At 35.6% G+C, this 24961-nt stretch overlaps 1 protein-coding gene and 1 pseudogene across 13 annotated transcripts in view; one reads left to right on the forward strand and one right to left on the reverse strand.

The window, feature by feature from the left end:
* B3GALT1 (beta-1,3-galactosyltransferase 1) overlaps window positions 1-24961 on the forward strand; it is a 520641-nt gene that overhangs the window by 251397 nt on the left and 244283 nt on the right. The window lies entirely within an intron of this gene.
* On the reverse strand, window positions 2117-5029 carry LOC141567914 (large ribosomal subunit protein eL34-like; annotated as a pseudogene).

The raw sequence follows: 24961 nt of genomic DNA on the forward strand, positions 1-24961 counted from the left end.
TGCTCCTATTGCCCTATGAGACACTTACCTTTCCAAATTGTCCTTCGAAAATCAATATATAAAAGCCCTGATACCCATTATTCTTATGTTGCTCTTTCTGATGGAGTCAGAAAGTTCTTGTAGAGTTCTTTTGTTTCTTTTAACTCTCAAGTCTCTCTTCTTCCATCTGTGTCATTTCCAGATTTCTATCTTTGATATCACTAATTCTTTCCTCCATCTGGTCAGCTCTATTTCCTAAGCTGGCTGTTTCATTCTTCATTTCTTTTATTGAGTTCTTCATTTCCAGAATTTCTATTTTATTCTTTTTTTTTTTTATTTCAATCTTTTTGGTAAAATATTCATTTTGTTCATTGATTTGTTTCTGAGTTCATTATTTTTGAGTTCTCAGCATTATATTGGCATGTGTGCAATCACTCTTGTATGGCACAGCATTGAGTTGTAGAAGGGGCCATTCAGATATTACCTGGCTTAGCTCCCTGGCAAGAAGAACATACCCAAATTATCTCAATGGAATAAGAAGGAAAATTGCCCAATTATAGATGTGAAAACTCGATTAAGGAAAAGTTCAAGTCTATCCAAGGACAAATCAAACTGCAATGGTATCAATAGATTGTATTCACACTCTGGGTTCCCCAGACCCATGTTCGCTCCATTAGCATTACGTCTCTGATGAGAAACTGAATTTTAAAGTGCCATTGGAATGATGAATCAGGCCAGGATTTTCTCTCTTTGCATCAATATCTTCAGACAAAAATCTTGTTGCAGTTATTCAGGGGAGAAAAAAACTCACCTTTGAAAATCAAGCACAGATATCTTCAGCTTCTGTAATAAGTGTATTTTCTCCAGAGAACAGAGCAACTGAAACCAGATGTTCTAATAAGAGCTCTCTTAAAATCATTACAGGTGTCCTGATAGAGGTGAAGAAACAAAAATAGCCTGAGTCAGGAGGTGCATATGCTCATGAGCTGTAACATAGTCCTTTTTTCTCATTTCAACATGTTTCAGGGAAATCCCAGAAGTTGAAAATTAGCGGTGCTATGGAAGTTAACAAGTAGTGAGAGTTGGGGAGACATTTGGAGGGCAGACATGCTCCTTTTTACCTGCAAAACTCTGACATTCGAACTACAGGATGGAATGTGTATAGTAGGAAACCTAATAATATAGTAGAAAGCATTTCCTTTCAGCAGAGAGGAACATACAAAGGAAACAGATGGTGATAAATTTGTGGTAACAGGACAAAGCACTAAATAGTCTTTGACAGTTTGCCCCCAGATAGAATGGCAATGGAGGGGCTTAAATCATTTGTTTTTACATTGGTCATTGACTTTCTTTGCCTACTAATAAGTCTTCAGAGAATGAATTTAGTTTGCAGCCTGACTTTGCCTTTCTCTGTTAATGTCACATGTCCTGTGCTGAATTTGTTTAACCTATGGCCCCAATTTTGGTTTCAGGACCCTCTTTTCAATTCTTTCCTCTCTTAAAATGTAATTTTATAGAAAGAAACTATTGTCCTCACCTATTCTCTTTTTAAATTTTGCATAATTACCCGGAAAACCTGGAGAAAGAAATGGTTCTCAGCCTTAACTACACAGTGAAATCGGTTGGGGAAATTTTTTTCCCCTTTAAATGTTGATGCTCTGTCTCCACCCCAGGAAAATTAAATCTCTAGAAATATCTAGATTTCTCTCTAGCCTGAGCAGTCTGGACATAGGTATATCCTCAATGGATACTGATGCTTAGTATGAGTTGATAACCTCTCAGTTAGAGCCCCGAAGAATAGGAAATATTTTACACAGGCTATAGTAGTTGGCCATTTGATGCACTGCTGAGAAAAGAAGGAATTTAGCTGAATTGGAAGCTATTCATTCTCCCCTAATGCTATAATACTTTGGGCTATTTTATCATATTGCTTATTGTATTTTATCATAATTGTGGCTTTCTCTCTCTTCTGCTCATAGAGGGCAGAAATTAGATTTTAATATCTGTGTCTTTCAAGTTCCTAGCCTTTCATAATACATTGTGGAAAACCAACTCTTGGAGGGCAGGGAATAGTGGGTTTTCCTTGTTTTGTTTGCCTTTTAATTGTTTGTATTACTCAAAAAAGCTTCATTTTTTTTTATTTAGCTTTCTGACTCTGTGCTTGTGCCTTCCACACGTTCACAGTGATTTTCTGCTCCTCAGTAAGAAAAGCACGCTTGGTCCTGTCACGGACACATTTAGCGCATGGGGACCCACCATAGGCCCTACTGACATGTTGTTTTGTTTAGACAGCCTCATTTTAGATCTTTTGGTCTTACAGCACGAACTCCACGAAGTTAGTCTGCACACATACCACGTGCGGATTTTGTTGCTTTCCCAACCTTCTAGGTGTAAAGGTAAACAATTCTATTACCAAGGGTTCGGGACAGCCTGGTATCATTAGAGGCTATGTTATAGGACAGCCTCCACTCTATGGACCATTCTGAATGCCTGTAGACACCTTCCCCAGAAGAGCTTTTTTTAATATTTACTTTTTCTTTCAAGTTTCCAGCCTTTTTATAGGTTATTGATAGTAAGTGATTGAAAAACAGCAGAGTTCGATATTTTTTTAACTGAATTTAAGCAGTTGCAAGTGGCAAATTAGATCAGGGCTTCACACATTTCAGGCATTCTTGCATCTTCTTTACAATTTTGGGAAATACAGTGTTGAATAAAGTGAAGATATTTTGATGTAGTTCAGTATTGTATTGCATCTTCCGCAGCCAGATAGGTCCTGTGGTGAGCCACAACTGGGGTCATGAAAGGATAACTTTGAAAACATGTTTCTGCTTTTATTAGGTTAAGGAGGACACTAAAATGTATAATCTGTTTAGATGATGAAATTGGAACACAAATGCTTTTAGAAACGTAATTTGCTGTTGTTCCTCTAAAATAAAACCTGCTCTTTAGAACAAAAGTAGCCTATTAATCCAACAGTCTCCTTCTCCTGACTTCTCTTAGCTAAGTGGGCATTTACTGCTCCATTCTTCCTTCCTCCTCTCGGTGTTACCTTGCAGTGATGGGGCAGGATGAGGGAGGAGGCTGCAAAGGATTAAAGAGGGATGTCTGTAGAGACGCTGATATGTGTTCACTATAGTGTCTGTCATTATATATCTGATTTAAAGATTTTGGGTAGGGAATCAGAATGACCTCTTACGTCTTTTATTATAACTGGTACTCTCTTTTTCCATTCACTCCACTCTAGACTCAATATAAGAAATACTATATACTATTTATCCTAAAACATTTCATCCTAATAAGCTGTTAAAATTATTCAATAATATTCTAATTTGATTCATCTTTAAGGCTTCCATTCCTACAAAGCAAAGGATTACTAGTTCTCAATCAATAGCATTAATTGAATGCCAGCATCATAATAAGATTTTTTAAAATGTCCCTGTTCAAGACACGCCTACATTTACCTACGGAAAACTATGTATTAAATAAGTAATGTCAATATAACATATTATGTGCTATAGTAGAGGTACATACAAAATGTTTAAGGGCATTATGCCTTAGAAATGCTGGAATACATTGCTAATAATCGTAAGAATCATACTTCTTTAACTGAGTGCTCTATTATTAATTTAGTCAAAAATTTATAAGCATTCCCTTATTCTTCCTCTGAGATTTTTAATCCACTAGAAAATACATTTGCCTTGAATACAACTGTAATAGACTAAGTACCTCTGCTGGATTGTCTGTTGTTTTAAAATATTTCTTATGCAGAGACATTTAGATATCATTAGATCTCATAGTTCTTATGAACCAAGTGTTTTCTGATTCCAGCCCTGCCAAGCCTCCGGTGCCATTCATGCAATTACATCAAGTGAGAAATCATGAATCACAAAGTAATGGCAAAGAACTATATTGCAAGACCAACATAATGTCCATTAAATCAGAACATTAATTTCAGGAACACAGAGGATTTTGAAAAACCATAAAGGGGTTTGCAAATTGTTTGAGGAGCCGCACTCCAAATATGCCCAGAAGGCAGCTACCGTTCCTATTTATGTATTTGTCTGCTGGGCGTCACGTGGGCACAGCCAATTAGAGTGCCCAGACATGATTTCTGAGGTCTGCATTATGGTTGTGTTTGTTAATAACCATCAGATTCGATGTGCTCTCTCCTCTGTGCGTGTGTGTCGTGGTGATAGAGCAGAGCTCCCTCTCTGCCACAGGTTATCAGCAGCTTGCAGGGTGGCAGTAGTAAGATAGAGGACAGTTCTTCTCCAGTGAACTGATTTAAAAATCAAAGGAAAACCAAGTCCAGGTTTTTTGGTCCATCTTCCAGATTATAGAAACTGACTATCTCCTTAGTGATTAAAACAGTAGCTGTTAACGTCTGAGAGCTGGTAGACCACCGTAATTATCTTGAAATCTGTCCAAGTTCCTCTTCTTTTAGCCAACAAGGGGATTTCATTCTCTCCAAACTCACCCCAAAGCAAAATATTTTCAAATGGTCCTGAAAAGTGAGTGTTGTTGCTTGCTACGGGTTTACAGACTCGGTATGCTATTGTTTTAGCAGTAGCTGTAGGTGTGATGGTGCAGTGAGCTGTGTGGTTAATACTGCAGTGGCATCATGTATTTACACACGGTATCTTCAGATGTGCCATAAAAATATGGTGTCATTATTCTGTAAAATAGCTCTTATCTCTTTCACTAGCCTCTCCACGCTAAGTAAATAGTAGAAAGTAGAAACATGCTGAAGTTGGTCCAAACATAGCCTGAGCGAATGATTTAGTTTCTCTAGATTTAACTGTTTCTTTTCAAAACTTATTTCATTTCAACAGTTTTTTCTTTTTCTTTCTTATTTTGATCCTTCCTAAGATGGTGTTTGGGCTATGAGAGGGTTAGGGGATCTAGTACATTGGCAAAGAGGGGTCCTTCGGGGCCCCCAGTGATCCTTGGGTTTGTGCCATCAGAAGTCTACAAAGAAATGACCCATCCAGGCCCATCTCTGGGCTTTCTAATGGGACATGCTGCTGAGTAGAGAGAATGGTACCTCCATGGTCTCACTTCTCATTTCTAGATCAAGGCCTGGGGATCCACAGCTAGCTCGGTCTCATATTCATGTCGAGCCTTTGCCATGCTCTCCAACGTGGCCCCCTGGCTCTTAATCAGCATTCCTGCATGTGGGCACTGAAAGAGCCGTGAGGCTGTGTACACTCTATGCCCGGCCATCCTTCCCCACCTAGTGACCTGTCTGTGAAATCTCCCTGTTGGAAAGAGTTTACCCCACACTATATTCTTTTCTGAAGGCACCTCTGCTCTCATTGTTGCCTTAAACGTCTGTAACACACCTGCAGCTTCAACTAAAGAAGCAAGGGCTCAGGAGTCTGACACTCTGCCACGTTTATCACTGTGTTTTCCACTCTCCCCCCACCCCCAAGTAGCAAGGGGCAGGCTTTTCTCTTATTTCCCTGTGTCATTTCTTCCTTCTACCATATGACTGCAAGCTTCACGATGTAGTTGCAAAAGGAGCATCTTCTCCATATGAAGGGAGAAATTCTATGATCTGTCAATTTCGTGATTAGACATTCTTACCCATATGTAAAGAAGTTTAAGAAATGCATTCCCTCTCTCTCTCCTCCTTCCTTTTCCTATCTCTCCCCACTCTCCCCCTTGTGTGGCAGGTCATTTTGTTGTTGTTGTTGTTGTTAAACGCATTAAATACCTGCCCCTTCTCTGGGTTGTTAGGTATCTGAGGGAATGTTTCTGAAAGGGTAAATTATAATGCACTAGTATATGTTTACAAATATTATATCTCAACTTTCAGCGTTCATCTTAATATACCAACACCTCAAACTACTGTGCATTTCTCCAGTTAGTGTGAACATCACCTGGGATGTTTAAATATTTTAACTTGATTTCAGTATACTTGATAAATTGTGTTTGGTATTATAGGGGAGGAAAAAACTTCCCCACTCTGCTACTCCTTTCTCCTATTGAGGCTCTGGAAATTAGTCTGATAAAAACAGATTAACAAAAGAAAACAATCTTATTAACCTGTGTAATATGCACACACATGGAAGAACTCAATGATGAATAACTCAAAGGGATGGTTAGAACTTGGCGTTTACATAACATCTGAACAAAGAACAATACTTCTTTAGAGAAGTGACAAGACAAAGGAAAAGAGGTGTAGGCTCTTAAGGATGGTAGGCTGTGGAAAGATAAATATATAGGGAAAATGGAAGATAAGGGTTGTTTTAATAAGGTTTGGTATGTAGATTTCTCTCCCTGCTGTCTCTGGGGTGATAAGAGTCTAGAGTTGTCTCCAATGATTAATAGTCACTCTTCTCATCCTGGTAGAGAGCGGGATGACAGAAAAGTGTGTGTGTGTGTGTGTGTGTGTGTGTGTGTGTGTGTGTGTGTGTCTTCTTTTCAATTGCCTTTAACTCAAAATAATCCTCATGTCAGGGTGTGATATATTGGGGTGGCGTACTCTGAACTCCTTCACTTCCCCATTTGAAATTTTAAAAAGCCTCATATATTAAAACTCATTGTTGGTAGCTTGGGAGACAGACCTGAGTTAGAAGCTGAGATAAGAGACCTGTAAAGGAGAAAAACAGATTGGAACAAGCAGCAAAGAGCAAATGTAAGCAAATTGCTCCATATCTTCCTGAATCAGTCTCTCCGTCCTGTGAGTAGTTCAGTCCAGATAAACAGCGTGTCTCATTTCTGGAGGCAGTGGTACCATTGGGAATAGGGCAGCTCCTTAAGTTAGGCCTCTGTGTGGTGTGAGCATTCGGACATTTAATGAAGGGCATTTCTGTGTAAACAAAAGAAAAACAAACTTTAATAGAACAAATTATAAAACCAGTTTTTGAGCAGTCAGTCAGATTTCTAGATGTTGGGTTTCAAACATCCTTCAATGGTGGAATGAGAACAAGTAGTGGCAATCCACTAATGTCCTGTTTTGTAGTGTGAATGTCTCTGCCGATGGCATATACATCAGTGTCACAGACGTGGTTATTGTTCAGAGTAGCGCATGGGAGCTTCCAGCTTCATCTTCTAGGGCTTTTTCAGATAGTTGTAATTCTCAGTGATGCAGGGCAAGGGCGTGAGAGAAAAACTGGAAACCTTAATTACTGACAAAATGCATAAAAATATAAGATCTAGTTTACAAAGAGATGAAAATAGCTCAAAAGTAATGAACATACAAAAGGGTGGGTTATAATTTTTCATTGAAACAGAATTTCTTCCTACCATCACCCCCAATTCTGTCAAACATAACCAAAGTGAGGCTAATTTGTTTACAAATAAATCTAGTCTCATTAAATTATCTGGCCCGATTATTTACATGAGTGCAGCCAGAATGGTGATTGACCATATAGGCTCTTTTTTTTTTTTTTCCTAAGTCTGCGTCACTGGAATTTTTAATGACGAATCTCAGGCTAGACTTTTAAAAGCCTCTCAGGTCTGGGAAGTCAAGCCATGAACTTCCCCTTAGACTTTTCCTTCAATATCTACAGATTTGGTAAATTGCTCTCTTGCTGAGGTCTCTGAAATATTTTAAGATTCCTCAGCCTGACAGGGAGTGACCTTTCTGACCCACCTATAAATCTGGGAACCCTGAAAACAAAATCAGTTTTTTCAAGCAGACTTGTAAGCATTGGCTCTATAAAGTCAATTCACTTCCTTAAATCTGTCTGGTCATATCTGATTTTGTGCACGTCACTCTCAAATATGACATTCCAATCAAAGCCTTGGTAATATAACCAATATTTTCACCTGTGTCCTATTGGAAGGCGAAGAGATTCTTATTGAATTTATGCAAATAACTATAACACCATGAAAATAAGGATAGTCAATAAGAGTTTTCCAAATTCTGTAGGGATTAGGTGGGGAGAAAAATAAATGTTTCATTTTTGTTTATAAAAGTATAATCTACCAGTTTGCTATAAGCCATATAGACAGCTTCAGAAAACAAAGAGAGAAAAGGGTTCCTTAAATCTGGAAAGCAAAACATTAAAGAACCAGTAATGATTCAAACAAAAAGTCATAAAAAGTATAATCATCCTCATCTGTTCATTTGGTCTCATGTAATTAATTTTCGTTCTGCTCCATGTTGGGTTAGCAGTTTTATGAATCCATCAGTTTTTCCATTAGAGTTCTGGAAATTCTTAACCAGTCCAATGGCATGATCATAAAAGTTACCAGAAATTTGTATTCCAGAGTACTTGTCAGAGATTTTTTCATCAATCTCTTTGAAGACAAACACTTTTGGACTATATATAACTGATTGCAAATTTTTCAGAGAAGAATCAAAGTAAAACAGTAACAGTCTGTAAGTCACAAAAGACTTAAAACAGTCATGGTTAAAGATCTGATGAGAGTTCATTATAATACAATTGACAAAGAAATTTAGTTATTTCTGTGACACAACATTTTAAGATAATAACTAGCATTATGACTGATAACATTATATCAGGACATATGGACAGTAGTAGGGACATTGACAAATTTCTAGGAATTTCATAAGATTTTTGAAATACTTTTATCGACAACATATACTCATACAAATATAACCTAAGAAAGGTTAAGCATCACTTTTTCTGCTTTCAGATCTTGTGTTCAGTATTTCCACTTTATTTTTTTACTTTTTCAATGAAAGTTGACATACAATATTATATTATACTTTACATCCCTCTGACAATTTTGTAACTACCAATTTGTACTTCTTAATCCCTTCACCTTTTTCACCCAGTCCCCCAACACTCCTTCCATCTGGCAGCCATCACAATGTTCTGTGTCTGAGTTTGTTTCTGTTTTTTGTTGTTGTTCATTTATTTTTAAACATGACTTCTTATTTGACAATGCTTACCATGTAATTTAATATATCAAATAAAACTAATCAGTTTAATATCTTTTTACAAGGTGAAAGAACAAATTCTCTGAGGTTTTTCCAAGGGCTCTTAGAGATATCTTAAAGTCAGTTTGAGTTCAAAAAGACTTCATTTTGAGTTTGATGTTGTCAAAATTTAGAATTAGAAGCTTGTCAAAAATCACTAATCACTATGAGACAATACCTGGTTATCTATTTAACAAAAATAACAATAAAAGAGTTAAAATGCTAATATAATAACATACTTGGAAAGAAAACCAACCAAACAAACAAAAAAACTTTAGCTCTTTCAATATTGAGCAAACTTGATTTTCTTGAGTAACTAATCAAAAACCCGACTCGATAAAGACAACATGAAACATAGAAAATTATTCTGATAAGACACATAATTTGTTTTTCTAGGTAGATTATTCAACAGGTAAAGAAAAAAATAAATTGTATTTCTGGCAGATGGAACAACTTAGCTGTTCAATGAGGGCTAAAGCTTTTGGCCAGTATTTATTGAGAAGACTTTTAAGATTTCATTTGCCCTAATATGTAATCTTATGAAGACTGTGGACTAAAATTTGGACTAAGTGCCCTTTAGAAATACCAAGTAAGAGTTTTTGTTTTATTCCCCTCCCCCACCAAACCTCTTTTGTCTTTTTTTAATTTTTTTCTTCAATTTCAGGTAGTTTTAAGTGTTTGCTTTAGCCGGGAATTGTCTCCTTGAAAGTTTACATTTTACGGACATGGCAAGAATTATATATCAAAGGGACAGAGAAAGGATCTGGTTTGTTTTGTTTTGTTTTTTTTTCTGAGTTGAGAGGCATATTTCCTTGTTATCCCAAATCTAGGGCAATTACTATTGAGGTTTTTATTTTCCTTAAGTGTAGACAGTCCAATGAATTCTTTGTGGTGGGGAATTGAAAATACATTCGTAAAGAGCTTTGTATGGGAAGGCCTGAAACTTTTGGGACCTGGTCATAAACTAAGGAACAGTAAACCCAGGATTGCTGTGTGTTCCAAGGAACTTTGCTAAAGCTATTTCCTGGCTGTCAGTATTTACTTAAGTCTCACAATGGCCTGAGTGTTTTTTGCAATTCTTAACTTCTGTTATAAATCTGATCTCCACTTCCTAATCTTTTTAATGGCCAGGAAAGGAGCTCTCCTGTTTCCTCTCTCTCTCTCTCTCTCTCTCTCTCTCTCTCTCTCTCTCTCGCTCTCGCTCTCGCTCTCTCGCTCTCGCTCTCGCTCTCGCTCTCGCTCTCGCTCTCGCTCTCTTCTTCTTCTTCTTTTAATTTGATCTGCCCATAAGAACCAATAGGACATTTGTTTAGTATGAGAGCTCTCTAAAAATCATTTTAAATATTTTCCAAATCAAAAATCCATTGTCAGGACTTCAGGGGGTACGATCTCCAAAAATATACCCATTCCAAATGTGGTTCAAACCAAGATGACTTTTTATGGGAAAACCCAGAGACAAAATTCTAGGCTTAGAGTCAATTTTTACCATGGACACAAGAGGTTTCCTGGAGCGGATGCAGATGATGTAGCCCTCACTATCCTAAAAGGTCACTTCCAAAGTCAGCAAAAGAAAGCAAAGACCTTCATTGTCACAGGCAGGAAGGAAACTCGGTCTCCCACAAAAATGAGCCACCTTCAATCACAGACCTGCTGATCTATGAGAACAGGTAGGTGATACAGGATAAGATTTGTCCCAGCACTGACAAGGCAATGAAGGGAATGATGACCTTCATTGCCTTATGAAGGTCATCATTCATTCCCTTATGAGCTGAGGACCCTTATTCAGACAAATCTCCTTGTAATGGCACAATGAGTAGGGATGTGTCTTGGGTTCCCAGCCGGATGGATGGTCACCTGCAGATGCAGGCCCCATAACCTGTGTCTCCCAGCAAGCAGAAAAAACAGAGAGTATGCTTTCTCTGGATCCAAGACAACCTCTCAAGACCCAAAACAAGACAGAAAAGTAATCTCATCCATTTTTCTTAAAATCGTGACCTCCAACAAAGTTTGTTTAAACAGACTGGTCTAGGGAGAACTGCAAACCCACCAGTACGTGAGGCCAGCTCAAATAACAGGCTTATAGGATTTATGTCTGTGTTTTACGCTTTCACTCTCCCCCTCTTGACAAATGAGACAAAAGACAGAGACAAAGGGAAATTGTGGAGAGAGAAACAAATCAATAGCAAATAGCCAAAACTACACCCAAAGAAGTAGTTCACAAAAATGTTTTCTCTTGTTAATCTAAATTTGGATTTAAATTAACATTCCACCCTTTCTTGACCAGACCCTGTAGACAGAAATCTGGGAGGCTGATTTTGGTAAGAATTCTTGCTTTTTGCTAACTTTGTCAGTTGTCCCAAGATTTAGCTGTAACCTGCAGGGTAAGTGGGATGTCCCAGGTATCCCATCTGAATCACCAACACTGTAAGGAAAGAAAAAGTTCTTGTACCCTCTTAGGTTCAGTGGCTGGGCCTTCAAAATAAACTGACAAAAAACAGATTAACAAGAGAAAACAATCATAGTTCATTAACACGTGTGTTATGCGTGCACGTGCGAAACTCAGTGATGAGTTCTCAAATGGGTGGTTAGAATTTAGGCGTATATCGTATATGAACAAAGAACAATACATTTTTAGAGAAGTGACAAGACAGAGGAAAAAGGGTTTCAGCTCTTAGGGGTGGTAAACTGAGAAAATTAATGGAAGGTAAGAGCTAATTAGTAAAGTTTGTTATGCAGATTTTTCTGGTTCTGTCTTTAGGATGATAAGAGTCTAAAGTTGTCCCTGGTGGTTAAGAATCATCTTGCTCTCCTGGTGGAGACAGAGAGGGCAGAGAGTTTTTTTCTTGTGTCTGTTTCTTTTTAATTGCCTTTAATTCAAAATAATCCTTTTGTCAGAGTGGCATATTTTGGAGGGGTATACTCAGAACTCAATATACATATTGATCGTATATATTTGGTTTGTAAGATTATAATGATCCACTTTAAATATCTACAGCAGTAATTTTTATTTTTTTTTAATGTCATAGAGTTTTCAAGAATCTGATAAAAAATTATGGATTTTCTGCCCCCTTCCAATATTTTTACACTCACAAAATTCTACTTTAATTTCAGAAACAAAACACAGATTATGAGTTCAGCTCCCAGTCATTACAGAATAGCTTATATCAAACCAATTATTGCTCTAAAACAGCTATAATAAAATAATAATACTAACAAAATAAACAGCTGTCTGAAGGCATTGGAGAGCAATCAAGACAGCCAGGGACAGGGTACTACATAAGATCTCACGGGGAAGGGAAATACCTTCAGGTAAACTTGGAATTTGTTTTTTCACTTTTCATTCCAAGATCCTTGTCATTCTTTAAGTGTCATGGGCTGAGAGGCTGAGCAGAATGTGGTAACCTGGAGCTTTCAGCAGTTTCATAAAGCTAAAGAGATGAAAATTAGGATTAAGAGTAACAGTAATGCCAAGCGCTACAGCACCAAGATTTCCTGGGGAAGGAAACACAGAGACAAGAGCCCTTCTCCACCAGAGGCATTTGCTAATAACTGTGATCAAAGGCTAAGTAATGCTCTTAGTAGTGTCACGGTTCTAAGCAAACCGAGTTGGAGTTCAAGTTCAAGGCCCATATTCAGGATAGACATAGAATTCATGTCCAAAATATCGATGTAGGTCCTACAAATCAATTAAACAAAAACAGAAAACCTCTTTAAACTTTGGGCAACGAATTTGACCAGGCACTTCACAAAAGAGGCTATCCAAATAGTTAACAGTCGTAGGGGAAGGTGTTCATCTCATTACCTCATCGGTCACTGGAAAATTGCATATGAAGTTCAAATTAGATACAGCTACAGCTACACACCCATCAGAATACCTAATTTTTTTTTTTTTTAATGACAATTTTAAGGATGTGGAACAAGTTGAACACGTATACACTACTGGTGGGATATAAGTTTGTGTATCTCCTTAGAAAAACTCTTTTGCCAAATTTATCAAGACTGAACATTCATTCTCTATGACCCAATATATTGTACCCAATAGCAATGAGTAGCTCCCAAAGACAGATATGTTTGTAATAATAACTTATTCACAACATTGAAAAGTTAGAAATAACTCAAATATCCACCTATAGTAGAGTAGATAAATACATATTCGTATATTTATACTACAGAAAAATATGCATAGTACATAAATAAAAATAATATGAATGCTTCCCTTGAACATAGTGTTCATGTCAAGCAGACACAGAAGAATGTGCACTACATGTATGTATGTATGTATGTATGTATGTATATATGTATGCATGAACTCAGAAACAGACAAAACTGATCAATGGGAGAGGTCAAAATAGTAATGACACGTGGAAGGAGTAACTGCTGAAACAGCATAGGCGAGGATCTGGGTTATGGCCTGTTTCTTCAAGTGGGCGCATCTACTTGTGCTCACTAATGAAGCTGTGTACTTTTGATTTGTGCATTTTGCTCTATGTGCATTATTATTCTTTGTTTTCATTTTCCTTTTTTAACAAAATCTCTTTTTTTAACAAAATCCCTTAATCCTTCCTTATTCCAGGAAGGAATAAGTGAAGTCCAGAAGTCCTCTTTGGGATGTCCTGCACAATAAAAAGAGAAGTCCCATTTTCACAGATACTTCTGAACTACATATTTTAAGTTGGTCAGAACAAAGAGCCCAGAGTTTGAAGTTACATGCAAATCAATATGCCATTTGGAACAAGAGTCAGAATATTGATAACCAGTTTGAACATGAGATAAGAAATATGGGGGTTCATTATACTATTTTTCTATGTGTGTGTATGTTTGAAATTTTTCATACGATTTTTTCTTTTCTTTTTTTTTTTAAGGAAGGGAGATACAAGCATCCGCCAATTCAGTAACAAAACAAAACAAAAATCGATTTATATTATAAATGGATTTCCATGGGGGAGGGGAAAGAATAGTCAGAAAAAAATAATATATAATACTGGATGATAAAATTTGGTTTGCTTCAGCTACAAATTTTAGTAAAACATCTTGTACTTCTACTTTCTTTCTTGCAAACTAAATCCTATTTCTGTTTCTGGGGCTTATTCTAACCCCCTGCTCTCTAAGAAGCCGTAATTACTACTCTTGCCTCTGAACACCAATTGCTCAAATATTATTTATCACTTAATTAATCCTCATTATATGCTGTGCTACCCAAGTTGTCCTATTTTTATACATGTTATTTTTCTTTGAAATATTTTATTGCATGCCTGGGAACCTTGTCATATCTGGAAAATGTTAAAAAGAATCAGTATGTTTTTATGTATAAGTTATCAATCTTACATTTTCATTTTATTGATTATTTATTTATTGAATACTTGTCAGCACCTTTTTAAAAATGGCTTGTTCTTCTTAGATGTCACATATTAAATATGCTCATTAACTTATTTAGTCCTTGGAAAACCCATATGAATTTGCTGTGATTATCCTTATTTTATGAATCAGATAACTGAGTCACAGAGAGTAGGTTACAGGATGTCAGACAGTAAGTGTAGGAGCTCCAGACCTAAATTCTTAAATCCACCTAATGGTGCCTCTTAATTGTTTATTGGGCACCGCATAGTGCAGTAGGAAAAGAAGCCCTTCCAAGGTGCTTCAAGAATCTAAAGCACTTTCTTTCGAGTGTTGACTTTTTCTTAATTAAAGTAGAATTTTCTTTACATCAGAAGCCATGGGACATAAAGTCCATTCTCATTGAAACTGAATTTGTACTTTCTTCACATTACTATTTGAATTACGAGTATGTCATTGAAATTTAGGCCTAACTTTCTGCAAGTTATATTAAACTTTTCACCACTAATTCTATTTGTAAATTCTTCCAGCCTGGTACTAAATATATTTATGTTAGCTTAGGAAAAAAAAAGTCTACAACCTTATGAGATTAATGAAGAGGGAATCTTAATTAATTCTTTTACTGTTCTTTAGAAATAGGATTCAGATTCCATTGTGGAGTCTGAGAAATAACTGCCATGTTTTATCACAAAGGCTCATTAGATGGTGGTTTAGTGCAGTGTTAAATGAGGACCAGAAATTACTGACACTGATGAGAATTTGCTCACTGATCCATGAAGACATTGCACCTCTTTAAACATGCTTTGCTCTTTTTAGCTACCAGGAAACCCACTGTGCTGCTGAAAATAGCTCTCAGGACTATACCTAGAGATGTATGCCTGTTGTTTCCGAATAGGGCTTCTAATCAAAACATATGGGCACACATTCTAATTTAAATTAGAAAACTAATTTAAATCACTTGAAATCTCAAAAGCCCATAATTGCCACTGATAAGATTGTGGTATATATTTCCTGTCTCTTTCTTGAACAAATATTAACCTTGTTGTTAATTAAACCAAAAAGAAACAACGAACACTATCATGGATTTCACACATTTGCATAATTAACAATTATTATGTGTATTAAATGCTGAAAGACTTGATAAAACCAGTGGAATATTAGACGTTGTATGGAAACTGTTAATTCACTTCCTTGAAATTTTTAAGCAATTTACACTCCCCACAATAGCATATAAAAGCACCAGTTTCCCATACCCATACCAACAATGGTTATTATTTTTCAATATTTATCAGGTTTAATGGCATTTCACTATTTTACTTTGCCTTTATGTAATTACTGAGATAGTTGAATATTCCCATGTGTTTATTGACATTTGAATTTCTTTTGGGAAGAATTGGTTCTTTATGATATTTTTTCCTATTACGTTATTCAGGTCTTTTGTATTAATTTACAAGTTTGCTATTGCTCTCTTGTGCTCTCTCTCTCCCCTCTCTGTATATAGGCACATATATTATGTTTATATGTATGAATATATCCATTTATATATTAGCTATTAATGTATCCATATATACATATATTCATTTTTAAATGCTAGATATTTTTATTTTTTATGTTTTTGATATATAAAAGTTTAAAATTTTTAAGTAGTTAGACCTATCAGACTTTTCTTTTGTTGTTTTGGCCTTCTTTGTTATGCTGAGGAGAGTCTTCCCATACCAAGTTTTCATAATAGTGTACATTACTTAGAATTGTTTTATGATTATATTTTTACTTTAAAAATCTAACTTGCCTAAGATTAATTTTGCTATAAGGTGTAAGGTAGGGATCAAAACAGTTTTGCTTTTTAAAACAACTATCTACTTTGTTTCAAAACAATATGGGGAGGACAGATTTAATTTGTAGATAGGACAGATTGGCCATGAGTTGAGGTTATTAGGCCCGGGTGATAGCTCAGGGCAGGGCGGGGGGGTTACACTGGTTTATATACTTTTGCATATTAAGAAGTAATAGTTTAAAATAGAATAACTATCTACTTATTCTAATGCTATTTATTCAATAATTGATCCTTTTCCCACAAATTTAATGTTTTATCACACACTATTGATATAATTGGGTCTCTTTCTAGACTTTTATTTCATACCATTAATCTCTTTTCCTATCCTGACACTAGTACCACTTGTTGGGATTTTTATTAAATTCCATTAAAATTATATGTATTATTTTGGGAAAAATCATTGTAATCTACTTAAAAATTTTATTATAGATACAATAAAACACTGGCAGTTTTGTAATAGCACAAACTTGAGAATTTTATTCTTATTTCATTAGTGTTGAAAGGCCTAATGCTCTGAATAATAAGAAGCCTGGCAATAACATTTGGTTTCATCGCCAATGACTCAATAGGGCTTTAAGGTACACATTTTGTGTATCAACCCTATCCTTAACTTTATCACTTTTCCCATCTTTATTTCCCCTCTCCATCGCCTAATTTGATTATCTTAAAAAAATCATTTGAATAGTGTTCACATCTGCTAACCACCTTACCTCATGTTTTGAAATGACTTGGAAGTATAAATAAATGCTTTCAATAGATTCTCCAAGGAATTTATGATCATAAATATTAAGAACCACTGTTCTGGACCATTTAAAGTGCCTCATTAGTGGGCAAAATTGAATACAGCTTTACAAATTTCCTGACACCATGCTATTTAAAAAGTCCACATGATTCAAATAGCACTCACATTATTTGAAGAAATATGTGTGAAATTAAAATGTTAATGTCTAGAAGGCTGATGCTGAAATAAAGTACCACTCACAGAGTCTATGGCATAATGCTTATGTTGCAGGATAGCTGCAATAAAAACACGCAGCTAGAGAAACAACAGAGAGTGATATCTGGTCTGTATCAACCTCATTGACAGGACTTCATTCATTCATTCATTCATTCATACATAAAACTTGTTGAGCTCTTTTGTGCCAAGCACTGTGATGGGCAACAGATTTATGGCAATGAACAAAAATCTCTGTCTTCTTGGAGCCTACGTTCTTCAGGGAAGACACAAATAATACAAAAGAAGATAAATAACTAGAATACTAAGTGAGCTGTTGCTAAGTATAATGGGAAATTGGGAAGTTGATAGTACGTGTATAGGCAAGGGTGGAAATTTTAGACAGGGTGGCAGGAAAGTCTCACTGTGAAGGTGATGTTTGAATGAAGATTTGCTGTCCAAGAGCCCTTACTCGGGGGGCATGCCAGACATCTCAAGGAATGATGAAGAGGTGGTATGGGTGAAGTAAAGTGAGGTAGGGAAGGAGAGTAACAGTGGATGAGGTTAGACAGACAGTGCAGGACATGGAAGGCCATTGTAAGCTCTTTATCTCTTACAGCAACACTGGAGGATGTAGACTAGAGGAGTAACTTGGTCTGACCCATCCTCTAACAGGCTCATTCTAGCTGCTGTCCTGAGAGTTAAAGTAGAGAGGGACAGGTCAGACAGACGGACCAGTAGGGAGGCTATATCTATATGTACAGATATGTATGTATGTATGTATGTATATGAATAGATCCAAAGGTATTGAGTAAAGAAAGCAAATCTCAGAAATACACATATACAAAAATATCATATTGAATATACACATTCACTCACAATAATTCCATCTATTTTATATGGGTGCAAAGTTTATAGGTTTAAATAATTTTTAAACATCTGAAAGTATATCTTAAAATTCACGATAGTGGTTATAGGGAGTGGACAAGGGAACTTGGATTAAAATAGTAGTCAAATGATTTCAGCTTTGTTGATATACTTGGAATTTTAAAAAAGAATAATGAATTCATGTGTGCTTTGGTGATTAAACATTAATCAGAAATAAAATTGTTGATGTAAATTAAAGACAGTAAAAATGAAAAGATAGATACAAGAAGAGGTTCAAATCAAAATCCATTGGCATGAGGTGATGTAGGTGAAGAAGTGTTAGGTCAAAAACAGTGCCAGGGTCCCAGGTTGGATGATGGGTGGTGTGGTTAAACCACAGTGAGTTCAAGAGGAGGAGCAAGTTTGGCAAGAGAGTTTTCAGGAATGATGGATTTAAAGCATAGCAATAGAGAAAAACTAAAGTAGATTGAAGGTGAAGGAGGAAAGTACCTGAGGTATAAATTGAGAAGTTATCAGCAGGAGATAGGCTGAAACCATGAGGATAGAGGAAATATCCCAGGGATAGAGTTGAAAACAAAAAGTCAAATTTTCCTCTTACTTTGCTTTGACCGTATCTATACATCTATGAGATGAAAATGAACACTTAATATATACCGGCTCACAAAAAAAACACCCATTTAAATACAGATGTACAATACAACAGGAAGAAGATCAGAAGGACAGAATACAGTATGTTAATACCTCTGTGGAGGTAGCTTTTAATTTAGGAGGTGATATAGTGTACATGTCAGAATCATAGACTTTGCTACTTCCTACTTGGGTCACATTAGACAAATGCATGCAAAGTAAACCCTTAACACATAGTGTTCAGTCAATCATAGACCTTTTGTTTTTACTGTATATTGCATATTTCCATAAATTTATTTTTCAGTCAGGACAATATTATTATGAATAATATTCTGGATTAATCAGTTGTCTAACATATTATGACTATATAGTAAAATAATGCATGTGTTTCCTGATATGTGCATGACTAAACTATGATTTGATGTATCATAGAACCTGATTTGTCATCATATCAAGACAGTTTTTTCTGGTGTTTGTTAAACTGTCTGATATCAGGTAGCCACTTAATCTCCTATGCCTCCACAGCCTTGCATTATAAATGTGTATGAAAATTTTGGCTAATGGACTAAGGTATAGGAAGCTACTTGCTCTGAACTTGAACGATGGAATGAGAAGTCAGGCGTACAGGAGAGGATGCAGCAGGTTGCAAGTTAGAGGCAAAGCAGGGGAGCTAGGGTGGGATGCCCATGTTTTGGGGGGCAGAGAAAGAGTCATGATGAAGATGACACTGAAAGATTAACATTAGGAAGCTAAAACTGGTTGCAAAGCTCTCTGGGGTTATAGGGCAAAAATATACAAAAAGAAGTCACTGTGGCTGTCTGCTCTAGACCACCCACCCGCATCATGTGTTATCTCATTAATCTGTTTTGCTATTTTTATTCTTCTTGGAATTAAGAACAATTAGAGCAAAGCTGGTTCCGTTAAATCATGGGTAAATAAAGCCTTCAGATTGTCCAAGAATATTTTGAAATATCGTGCCTTCATCTACCTCTGAGTGTGTGTGTGTGTGTGTGTGTGTGTGTGTGTGTGTGTGTGTGTGTGTGTGGAGAGAGAGAGAGACAGAAAGAGAGAGAGAGAAGAATTTATAAAAATATTCTACTCTTTATTCCATTTTACATTTGAAAAATAAACTGGAGAATCACTGAATCCCAAACTCAAAACATCATGGAATCTCCTAGCAATGGCCCGTGTCTTTGACTGATGACTTCACCATGGGGGACAAGGAAAAAGGTTAAATTATTCACTTTAGAAATACAATCCCCAACATTAATTCCCACCAAAATGTGACTAGCATACAATTCAATACTTATGTAAATTGAAATATAGGTTTATATATTTTGATAGAATAAAGTTAAAAGTTGTTTCTCTATTTTAAAATATCAAAGACCTGTGCAAGAGAGATTAAAAGGGCTGATTTGTCTCTATCTGTGTTGTTATACGCATGTAATGGTTATTGTCTTTTATCCCAGAGGGATTTAAGCTTTTCAATTCTTTTGACTTTATCTTCTTACCTTCTAGTGCTGCTGTTTTGTAAGAGAAGAAAATGATCCTAGGAGCCTTCCTAGACGAGATAATTGTGCAGGACTCCCTGGTCTCCTTGTTCAGCAGTATAACATACATCAGTTGGTAATTGTTAATTATTAGTTTTTGCACTTGCAGCTTGATTCCCTGAGGAGGGAAATTAAATTTCTTCCTTTTAGCCTAGAAGAGCACAGATATTTTATGAATATGTTCATCTTATTGGGACTTTAAGGCAATGCCTTGAGCATCTATTGAGACGATTGACATGAGAACAACCTAAGCTCAGAGAATGACAGGCCATTTGCTGAGAATACCAGTTATTTAACAGAAGTACCTAAGATGTTAGGTGCCTTATTTGACTGCTCCTGTTGGATTTAATATTGGACTGTACATATAGTCACATTTTTACATAATTATTCATTTGATCATTTTATTGAAAAAGAGAGGTATAGTAATATTTGAGAGAACACCAGCTTCGGAGTCATTTTTACCTAAGTTCCAAACAGGACCCTATCACTTACTAGTTGCACAACATTTGAAGATGTAATGATATTCCAAGTTTCATTTTTTCTCATCTGTAAAACAGTGATAATGTTGCTATACACTTGAAGGATAATTGAATTAGAAATAATCTGTATATAACAATGTGTGTGGTATGTGCCACGCAGTAAATTTTCAATAAATGATGGAATTCTTATTGTTATTATTGAGATCCACCTAATTTATATGCCCCATAGTTCTTTTTCCCTGTAATGTATAACATAAAAATTAACAAAGAATAGTGTAGAAAACAGTAATACGTTTAAATAATAAGTGTTAAGATGACCATGTTAGTGCCCACAGCAGTTAAATAATTTTAAAGGAAACTTGGATGACACATTTATTATAAGATTTTCTTGGGAGTCCTCAGTGTAATTACTTATTTGTAAAATAGGAATGGCATAAATAACAAACAGAGTTGTATGAACTAAATGGTATGAGAGTCATAGAAATACTTTGCGAGTTATAAAAGATTATGCAAATGTCAAATTGGTCCTGGAAAACACTTTAGAGTTCATCCAAACCCCTTATTTTGAGGAGGATAGAAGTGAGAATTAGCGTACCTGTGACTTACCCAAGGGTACACAATTACTGAGTGGTGGAGCAAAACTCTAGACTTAGTGACTACTATTCCAGAGCATCATTCACTAATGTTGATACTGTGTGTCCATTGTCAGGTTTTAATGGGTCATTTAATATCCTTCTAGTTCTCTAATACTCCATTGCTATAGCTACCATCCAGGGGAAGAATGTGTAAAATGTGTAAAATCAGTATGAAATAATGCTGCCAACTGACATTGAAGAAGATCTGTGTCTGTCTTAGAGAAATGTGAGAGCCGTGGGATTTCCATATCTTGCCACATCACTCATCTTCCCTGAATTAGCTCCAGTTTGCAAATATCACTGCCATGTGCTGTCTGGTAGTATTTTAAAAGAGGTGTTAGACTGTGTTTCCCCGAAAATAAGACCTAACTGGAAAATAAGCCCTAGCATGATTTTTCATAAGCCCTGATGCATCTTTTGGAGCATAAATTAATATAAGACCCAGTCTTACTTTCTGGGAAACATGGTATTAAAGCTAAAGCCCTAGAATTCTGTAGTTTCATTCAGGAGAAATATTTGATTCCAAATCTAGGCAGCCATTTTGTAGATACATGTTGAGGTCACTTTCTGCTGCTGAAGAAAAACAAAACAAAACATGTAAAGATGAAAGTCCAGAAATGCCATATTTGACTATTAAGAACAACTTTGCCTCTACAAAGTTAGTTACCATCCCCAAACTATGTTCAGAAACTGAAATCTCATTGGATTTCTTGATATTTATAGGAGGAAGTAAGTAGTGGTAAGAAGGTAGAATCTAAGATAGGCCTGCTTACTGAGAGCTGCCTACTAAACTAGACAATTCTAACGTATCATTTGGATGTAGACTGACAGATAGAATACACTTATTCCTTATTGGAAAATTGAAGAAAAATGAAATAGAGAGTAGTCAATTTAATGTAAGCCCCCTTCATGTTCAAATGCTCAATTCTGGTTTCCCTCCCTCTCTCTCCCTCTCTGTCTCTCTTTCTAGTGAATGTGTATGTGTATGTATGTATATATGTATAGCATGTATGTGCCTCTCTATATATGTAAATCATGTATATATACACTATATCTAGTGTATATTTATGTGCATGCTACATATTATAAAATATATTTATTTGTCTTAATATCCAAGAAATTGTAAAAATAAACTATTATTAGTTCATTAAAGTTAGGAAGACATAGCCAATGTTACTGGTAAAAAGATTCCATGTGAATTGCCTCAGGTATCAGGTGTTATGCAGAATTTAAGTTTTACCACTAATAAAGACCAGTGCTCATAATATGCAGAGTGAAAATCCTGCCAAAAAAATAAGACCTCAAAAACAATATTTGAAAAAATTTTATATCATAGACTCAGATATAGACTCGGGTATAATTAACTTACTCTACCATGAAGAATTAAAGTAAACTGGTTTTCTCTAACACATTCTCAGATGATGTGTCCAATAGCAGTGTCTTATGGAATAGGTTTTCCTGTATGAGTTTTAGGTGCTTATTACGTATATAATAGGCTTCTTTGCAACAATACCTGAACTGGCTTCAATTACTCCATTTTTATTGGCTTAAAATCGTAACTGCTTAAAACTCTTAGCAGATAAATTCTAATATAAAGGTGGCTTAATTAAAACGTGATAGAAAGGGCATTCCCTTCTTTTTGTTAATCTTGTGAACTATCCAGTGCTGTGTCACAGACTACCAGAACTTTTTAAAAACTGTTATATAGGTAGAGGCCATCTGGTCCAAATGGCCTTTTGTTTACAAATGGGAAGCATGAGGCTCAGAGAATCACAACTTGCTATAGGTGAGCCACAGAGCAAGTAAAATTAGAGCTCCTCAGTTTACGATTCTTACTATTATTCTACATTGCTTATATCTGCATTTGCTTTTGATACTCTAAAATAGTCAGTTCTCTCTGATTCAGAAATTACTATAACTAATAATATTTTATGATTAACAGAATTTCATTATTTTTCATTATGTTTTGTGTGACTTTTAGAGTCTGGAGTATAATGCATCCATAATAGAAGATAAAATAACCAAGGAGGTGAAAAATAATGGGATTTCATTTTATGAAAATAACAAATCTAAAAACAGATTGCACTTTTGCTTTTGGTTTTTAATGATATTATCAAAATCTTCATCTGCACAGCACATTGCAGAGCCCACTAAAAGCTTTGTTATTAAATTAAGACTTTACACTGCATAGGTGGCAAATGACGGGTGATTTTTCATGATGCATGTATTAGAAAAGCTGTGATTTTTTTGGGGGGTGTTCTTTTTCTCTATGTTTCATAATAATATCCCCAAATTAAGTATTTTTGTTGTGTGTCACCCAAACTGTGATAGTAGAACATTTCATTTTACATCTGATATGGTCCTAACTTTAGATAAACATAAATTAAAATCAGATTCTTTATCAAAATGTGTACTGCTAAACTTGTTATTGCTACAAAATTGAACAATACTAATGCACTACCAACTGCACATGTGATTTTTCCCATTGCTGACAGGTTATTTCTGTCAAAAAGTTAGTTGTATCCAAGTTATTAAACACTTGGTTGTTGATCATTAATTATAGATATGGAAAAAGACAGCAATAAGCAAAAATAGGACATTTATCTCATTTTTATCTGTATGTAGCATAAATTTGTCTCTATATGGATACATGCCTTTGTAAGCATTTGATGTTATATATTATCAATCTACTTTTGTGTTACTTGGTGCATTATTTATTTCCCTTCTGTATGGAGACGGCCAATTTAGGATAATAAAGATTCTTAAAGGATGACAATTCTAAATTGCAATCTTTGTCAAAAGTTATCTGTCCATATTTATATGGTTTTATTTCTGAGTTCTCAATTCTATTCCATTGGTCTATGTGTCTGTTTTTCTGTCAATACCATGCTGTTTTGATTATTGTAGCCCTGTAGTACAAGCTAAAGTCAGGAAGTGTGATACCTCCAGTGTTGTTCTTTTTTCTTAAGATTGCTTTGGCTATTCGGGGTCTTTTGTGGTTCCAAACAAATCTGATGATTTTTTGTTCTATTTCTTTCAAAAATGTCATTGGGATTTTGATGGGGATTGCATTAAATCTATATATTGCTTTGGGTAATATGGCCATTTTAGCTATGTTGATTCTTCCAATCCATGAGCACAGAATGTCTTTCCATTTCTTAGTGTCTTCTTCAATTTCTTTCAAAAATGTCTAAATTACAATCAAGAGTGAAATGATTTTTAAAACCAAAGTAGGACAAAATTCAGCAAAAGCCTAAGAAATAACCATGATGGCAACATCCCAGAATTAGTCATCACCCTTCCATTACAACTCCAAATCCACAATGTTATTGAGAGAGGCCAGCCCCATAAAGTAATAAGGTTTCATAGCTTTTATAGATTTTCCTAATGTTTAGCCACTAATTTTTTAACAACTTTATTGAAATATCAATGACATATAATTCACTCATTTAAAAGGTACAATTCAATGGTTTATAATATATTCACAGAGTTGTGCAGTCATCACTACAATCAATTTTCAACCATTTTCATCACCTCAAAAAGATACCTGTACCATTTCACTATTATACCCTAATGCCCCCTTCCCTTCATTTTTCCAACCTGAAGCAACCACAAATCTACTTTCTATTTCTACAGATTTGCCTATTCTGGACATTTTATAAATGGAATCATATAATACATGGTATTTTTGCGACTGACTGCTTTCACTTAGCATAATGTTTTCAAGCTTTATTCAGGTTCGTTTATAGTATGTGTCAGTATTTCATTCCTTTCTCTAACTGAATAATAGTGTTATATGGGTATG

Source organism: Rhinolophus sinicus, linkage group LG01, assembly GCF_036562045.2.
Source record: "Rhinolophus sinicus isolate RSC01 linkage group LG01, ASM3656204v1, whole genome shotgun sequence".
NCBI classification, from domain to species: Eukaryota; Metazoa; Chordata; class Mammalia; order Chiroptera; family Rhinolophidae; genus Rhinolophus; species Rhinolophus sinicus.